General features: G+C 36.4%; 1 pseudogene; it reads right to left on the bottom strand.

Moving 5' to 3' along the window:
• Nucleotides 1-578: 578 nt before the first annotated feature.
• On the bottom strand, nt 579-1,861 carry LOC118641971 (annotated as a pseudogene).
• Nucleotides 1,862-6,189: the final 4,328 nt, after the last annotated feature.

The raw sequence follows: 6,189 nt of genomic DNA on the forward strand, positions 1-6,189 counted from the left end.
AGCTCAAGAAGTACACTAATAAGCAAAAATATAATGAAAAGCGGAACACGTAGTTTTGTCTTAAGAAACTGAGAAGAGACTAATCAACATAGGAAATGTGCATCTTGAAAAGTCAGGTATGAAGATTTCAGAGTAGGAACTTATACGACTTGAATCTCCCCTAATTCCTGAATAAAAACGACATCTTGCAGTACTTATACTTCATGGCTCACATACCTACCTCACTTGGCTCTATTCCTGACCTCTAGCCTGTACTTAAATGAGCCTGAAGAACTTGGGGATAGAGCATACGAAGAAAAATAAAATAACCATACACAGTATTCGTCTTTCGGTGGCTACTTTAGATCTTTGTTACTAGAAAATTCCTGAAGAAAATTTAAATATAAGTCTGTGGCTTTGCTGAATCAAGTCCCCAGTTAATATTTAGAAATCACCCTTGGTTTGGGCTAATAGCATTGTTGATGGTACCTATTATAGAGGGATAGCGGAACAAAGTCTGTGTCTCAAAACCAGTGTTGAATCAATATCAGGGTTGAAAGGGAAAAAAGCGAAGTCTAAAATTACAAGTGCAGACAAATCTAAGATTTCTGTCCTTCTGGATCCACGCTTCCTTCAGGGTCTTCATCATTATAAATGTTCTCTGCCATTTGTCACACTTGCATGATATTGTCTTCTGACACAGAACAGATCACCCAAGGTTCATTGGGATTCCAGAAGAAATCAGATATCTTGGCAGTGTGACCACCATGAATAAACAACAACTCTGGTGGCCCATCTTCTGCATCTTCTGGGGATTGTTCCTCTCCAATTTTACTTAAATCCCAGACATTCAGTCTACGATCAGTACCACTAGAAGCCAAAAATAGTCTCATAGTGAGGCAACCACTGAACCTGGAATATTTCATCCTTATGTGATTCAAAGGAATGCAACTTAAGTTTCAGATTTCTCAGATCCCACAAGGCAACTGTCTTATCACCTGATCCTGTGGCAAGAATGAATTCATAGTAAGGATTGAAAGAAAGGCAGTTCACTTCAGCATTGTGAGCATCAACTGAGTGACTTGGTTTGGAAGTATTGTTTGAACGAGTATCCCAGATCATAAGTTTCTGATCATCAGCAACAGACCCAAACAGAGACTCATGAAATAGATGGCAGGAAACATCTTCTACTACTGCTGTATGCCCTGTAAAGATGGTCTTTGCATCCACAACTTTTCCTTCCTTTGGAACAGCACTGATGTCCCATAGGCAGATGGTATGGTCATCTGAAGCACTAAGTGCCCACTGAGATTTGAGTTCCTAGAAAGCCCATAGCCTTCCTTCTGATGTCCATGAAGACAGAAGTCTGGATTGCATTCTCCAGAAGGATCTGGTTTAGAAGAATGTTTTGTATAGTCAAAAACAAGAACATCACTGGATGGAGTCTTTGTTGGGATGATGCAAGGATTTTGCGGCATATAATGTGCCCTGTTTACTTCTCCTTCATGGTTGATCTTGATTTCTGTTTCAATTTTTCCACTAACAGAGCCAAAACCTCCAAATTCTCCTTTCTCACTGTCACAGTGTGAAGAATCAAACTGAGCATCATCATTAGGGAGCTGCACACTGGCTATCACAAGGTGGTTTTGTTCATCCAACATGTGTATTCCCAGGACAAGTTGATGAATGCTGAAATCTTTCCCTTCTTGTCTGGTTACATCTGGAAGCCACTGTGCAGTTAAGCTGGGCCACTCCAGAGCATGGGTCATCACCAAATTGTACAGAAAAGGGGTGTTTTGTTTTGTTTTTTTCACATTTTGTACTCTTCGTTGATCACATGTTCTTCTACTGCGTCATTAAATGCTGCTTCCTTGTCAGCCATGGCATGCAGGCAAGCCAGTGGAATCCCGAGGTCTCTGAGGGAGTTTTTCATTCAACTGAGAACCCAAGGCTCTTCAAGTATCCAGGCAAAATTCTAGAGGATAACTGAACGACTCCTGGGCTTGCAAATCTATGCAGGAAAGTAAGACTTGACAGTGGTGTTTAACGTGGGTCCTTTCTTGCTCATCCAAACCCAGTAGAGGGAGCCACAAACAGCAGAACACCAATACCCATGGGGAAAATTTGGCAGGCTCCAAAACCCACTGAGCTAGCCAAAATGGTGAAACAAAAAACAAATCCCAAATGAAAGAACAAGAGACCTCCACCAAAGATGAGATAAAAGAAATGCAGTTAAGCAAGTTAACAGAGCTAGAATTCAGAGCCATGATCTTGAAGAAGCTCAACAGCATGTGCAAGGACATCAACACCATGAGTAAAGGCATAGAAACATAAAAAACCAAGCAAGTGAAAATGAAGAATGACATAGCAGAAATAAAGAACACATGGGAAGGACTAAACAACAGACTAGAGGAAGCTGAAGACCAGATCAGTGAATTAAAAAGACAGGGTAGAAAAAAACAACCAATCAGAAAACCAAAAGAAAAAAAAATAATTAAAAAACAAGAAGAGAGCTTAAGAGAACTGTGAGACAACTGGAAACGTGATAACATTTGCATCATAGGAGTCCCCAAAGAAGAAAAAAATGAGCAAGGACTAGAGAATATATTTGAAAAAATTGTGACAGAAAACTTCCCTAATTTGGTGAAGGAAAAATACATTCAAGTTCAAGAAACACAGAGAGCCCCAGGTAAGAAGAACCCAAACAGGCCCATGCCAAGACACATAATAATTAAAATGCCAAAAATTAAAGACAAAGAAAGAATCCTAATACAGCAAGAGATAAGCAACAGGTTACCTACAAAGGAAACCCCATAAGGCTCTGAGCTGACTTCTTAATAGAAACACTACAGGCCAGAAGGAAATGGCATGAAGTAATCAAGGTCATGAGGAACAAGGGTCTGAATCCAAGACTACTCTACCCAGCAAGGCTATCACTTAAAATAGAAGGTCAAATAAAGAGCTTTTCAGACAAAAAAAAAGGCTAAGGGTATACTTTAGCACCAAACCAGCACTGCAAGAAATGTTAAAAGGACTGCTGTAATTAGTAGAAGAATAGGAAGAAAAATATAACCACACTTAACAAAAATGGCAATAAATAAGTACATATCAATAATCACCTTAAATGGATTGAATGCTCCAATAAAAAGACATAGAGTAGGTGACTGGATAAAAAAGCATGACTCATATATATGTTGTTTACAAGAGACTCACATCACAACAAAAGACTCACATAGGTTGAAAGTGAAGAGATAGAAAAAAATATTCCGATCAAACAAAAAGGAACAAAAAGCTGGGGTAGCAATACTCATATTTGATAAAGTAGATTTCAAAATGAAGGCCATAACTAGAAACAAAGAAGGCCTCTACATAATATTGAAAGGATCTATCCAACAGGAAGATATAACCTTGGAAACATATATGGACTTAATATAAGAGCACCAAAAAATGTTAAAAGTCTTCTGGAAAATGTCAAAGGAGAAATCGACAGCAATACAATCATACCAGAGGACTTCAACACCCTGCTGACATCACTGGATAGATCTTCCAGACAAAAAATTAACAAGGAAACACAGACTCTAAATGAAGCACTAGAACAAATGAATTTAATAGATATCTACAGAAAATTACACCCCAAAACTACAGAATTCACATTCTTCTCAAGTGTGCATGGGACATTCTCAAAGATAGACCACATGTTAGAACACAAACTAAGTCTCTACAAGTTTAAGAAGACTGAATCATATAAAGCATCTTCTCATATCATAATGGCATGAAACTAGAAATCAATTGCAACAAGAACATGCAAAGACATTTGAACACATGGAGGCTAAATAGCATGGTATTAAACAATGAATGAGTTATCAACAAGATCAAGGAAAAAATTTAAAACGTCCTGGAAATCAATAAAAATGAACACACAACAACACACAATCTATGGGATGCAGCGAAAGCAATTAGGGCAGAAATAAATGACATACAGACCAAAATAAATAAATAAATAAATAATTAAAAGAATCAATAAAGCAACGAGCTGTTTCTTTGAAAAGATAAACAAGACTCTTAGCTAGACTCACCAAGAATCAAACAGAGAGAACCCAAATACACTAAATCAGAAATGAAAGAGGAGAAGTAACAAATGACACCACAGAAATCCAAAAGATTGTTAATAAATTGTATGAAAAATTACATGGCAATAAATTAGACAATCTAAGAAAAATGGACAAATTTCTAGAAACACGTAGTCTCCCAAAACTGGACCGGAAAGAGATAGAAAACTTGAACAGAACAATAACAACTAAGAAAATTGAAGATGTAATCAAGACTCTTCCAGCAAACAAAAGCCCAGGCCCAGACGACTTCATGGGAGAGTTTTACCAAACATTCAAAGAAGAACTACCACCCATTCTTTGCAAACTATTTTTAAAAAATCAAGAAGAAGAAAGACTTCCAAACTCATTCTATGACGCCAGCGTAATTCTAATTCCAAAACCAGAAAAAGACACTACAAAGAAAGAAAACTACAGGCCAATATCCCTGATGAACATAGATGCCAAAATCCTGAACAAAATACTAGAGAATCGGATCCAGCAATACATCAAAAAAATTATTTACCATGACCAAGTGGGATTCATCTCAGGGATGCAAGGCTGGTACAATATTTGCTAATCAATAAATGTGATGCACCACATAAACAAAAGAAAAGATAAAACCACATTATCATATCAATAGATGCTGAAAAGCATTCAACAAAATCCAATGTCAATTTCTGATAAAAATGCTCCTCAATGTAGGAATAGAGGGATCATATCGCAACATAATAAAGGCCATATATGAAAGACCTACAGCAAACAACATACTCAGTGGGCAAAAACTAAAAGCATTTCCCTTAAGAACAGAAAGAAGACAGGGATGCCCACTTTTGCCACTCTTATTTAACATAGTTCTGAAAGTCTTAGCCCAGCAATCAGACATGAAGAAAAAATAAAAGGAATCCAAATTGGATAGGAGAAAGTGAAATTGCCATTATTTGCAGATGACATGATATTATACATAGAAAACCTTAAAGACTTCATCAAAAATCTACTAGACATAATAAATGAATTTGGCAAAGTAGGAGGATACAAAATTAATGTCAAGAAATCAATGGCATTCTTATACACCAATGATGAACTCAGAAGGAGAAACTAAAAAAACAATCCTATTTATCATGGTGACAAGAAAATTAAGATACCTAGGAATAAACTTATCTAAAGAAGTAAAGGACTTATTTGCAGAAAAGTATAGGATATTGAAAAAAGAAATAGAAGATATCAAAAAATGGAAGCATATACTGTGTTCCTGGATTGAAAGAATTAACATCATTAAAATGTCCATATTACCCAAAGCAATCTATAGATTCAATGCAATCCCCATCAAAATGCCAACAATATATTTCACAAAAGTAGAACAAACACTTCAAAAGTTCATATGGAACCAAAAAACAAACAAACAAAAAACCCGAATATCCACAGCAATCTTGAAAAAGAAGGACAAAGTAGGTGGGATCACAATACCGGATATCAGGTTATACTACAAAGCTACTGTAATCAGCCTGGTACTGGCATAAGAACGGGCACATAGATCAATGGAATAGAACAGTGAACCTAGAAATGGACTCAAAACATTATGCTCAATTCATATTTGACAAAGGTGGCAAGAGCACACAATAGAGTAAGACAGCCTCTTCAATAAATGCTGTTTAGGAAAACTGGAAAGTTACATGCAATGAAATGAAAGTAGACCATCAACTTACACCATATACAAGAATAAACTCAAAATGAGTAAAAGACTTAAATGTGACTCGTGAATCTATAAAAATCATAGAAGAAAATGTAGGCAACAAAATTTTGGACATCATACACAACAGAATTTTCAATGGCCCATCACCTAAGGTAACAGAAACAAAGGAAAAAATAAACACATAGGACTACATGAAACTTAAAAACTTCTGCATAGCAAAAGAAACAGTCATCAAAATGAAAAGGCAACCCATTGTATAGGAGAGCATCATTGCCAATGATACATCAGATAAGTAGTTAATTTCTAAAATATATAGAGTGTTCATACAACTCAACAAAAGTAAGACAAAGAACCTAATTAAAAAATGGGCAAAGGAGCTAAATAGACACCTCTCCAAACAGGACATACAAATGACCAAGAGACATATGA

Source organism: Molossus molossus, unplaced genomic scaffold (assembly GCF_014108415.1).
Source record: "Molossus molossus isolate mMolMol1 unplaced genomic scaffold, mMolMol1.p scaffold_m16_p_1, whole genome shotgun sequence".
In the NCBI taxonomy this organism is placed as follows: Eukaryota; Metazoa; Chordata; class Mammalia; order Chiroptera; family Molossidae; genus Molossus; species Molossus molossus.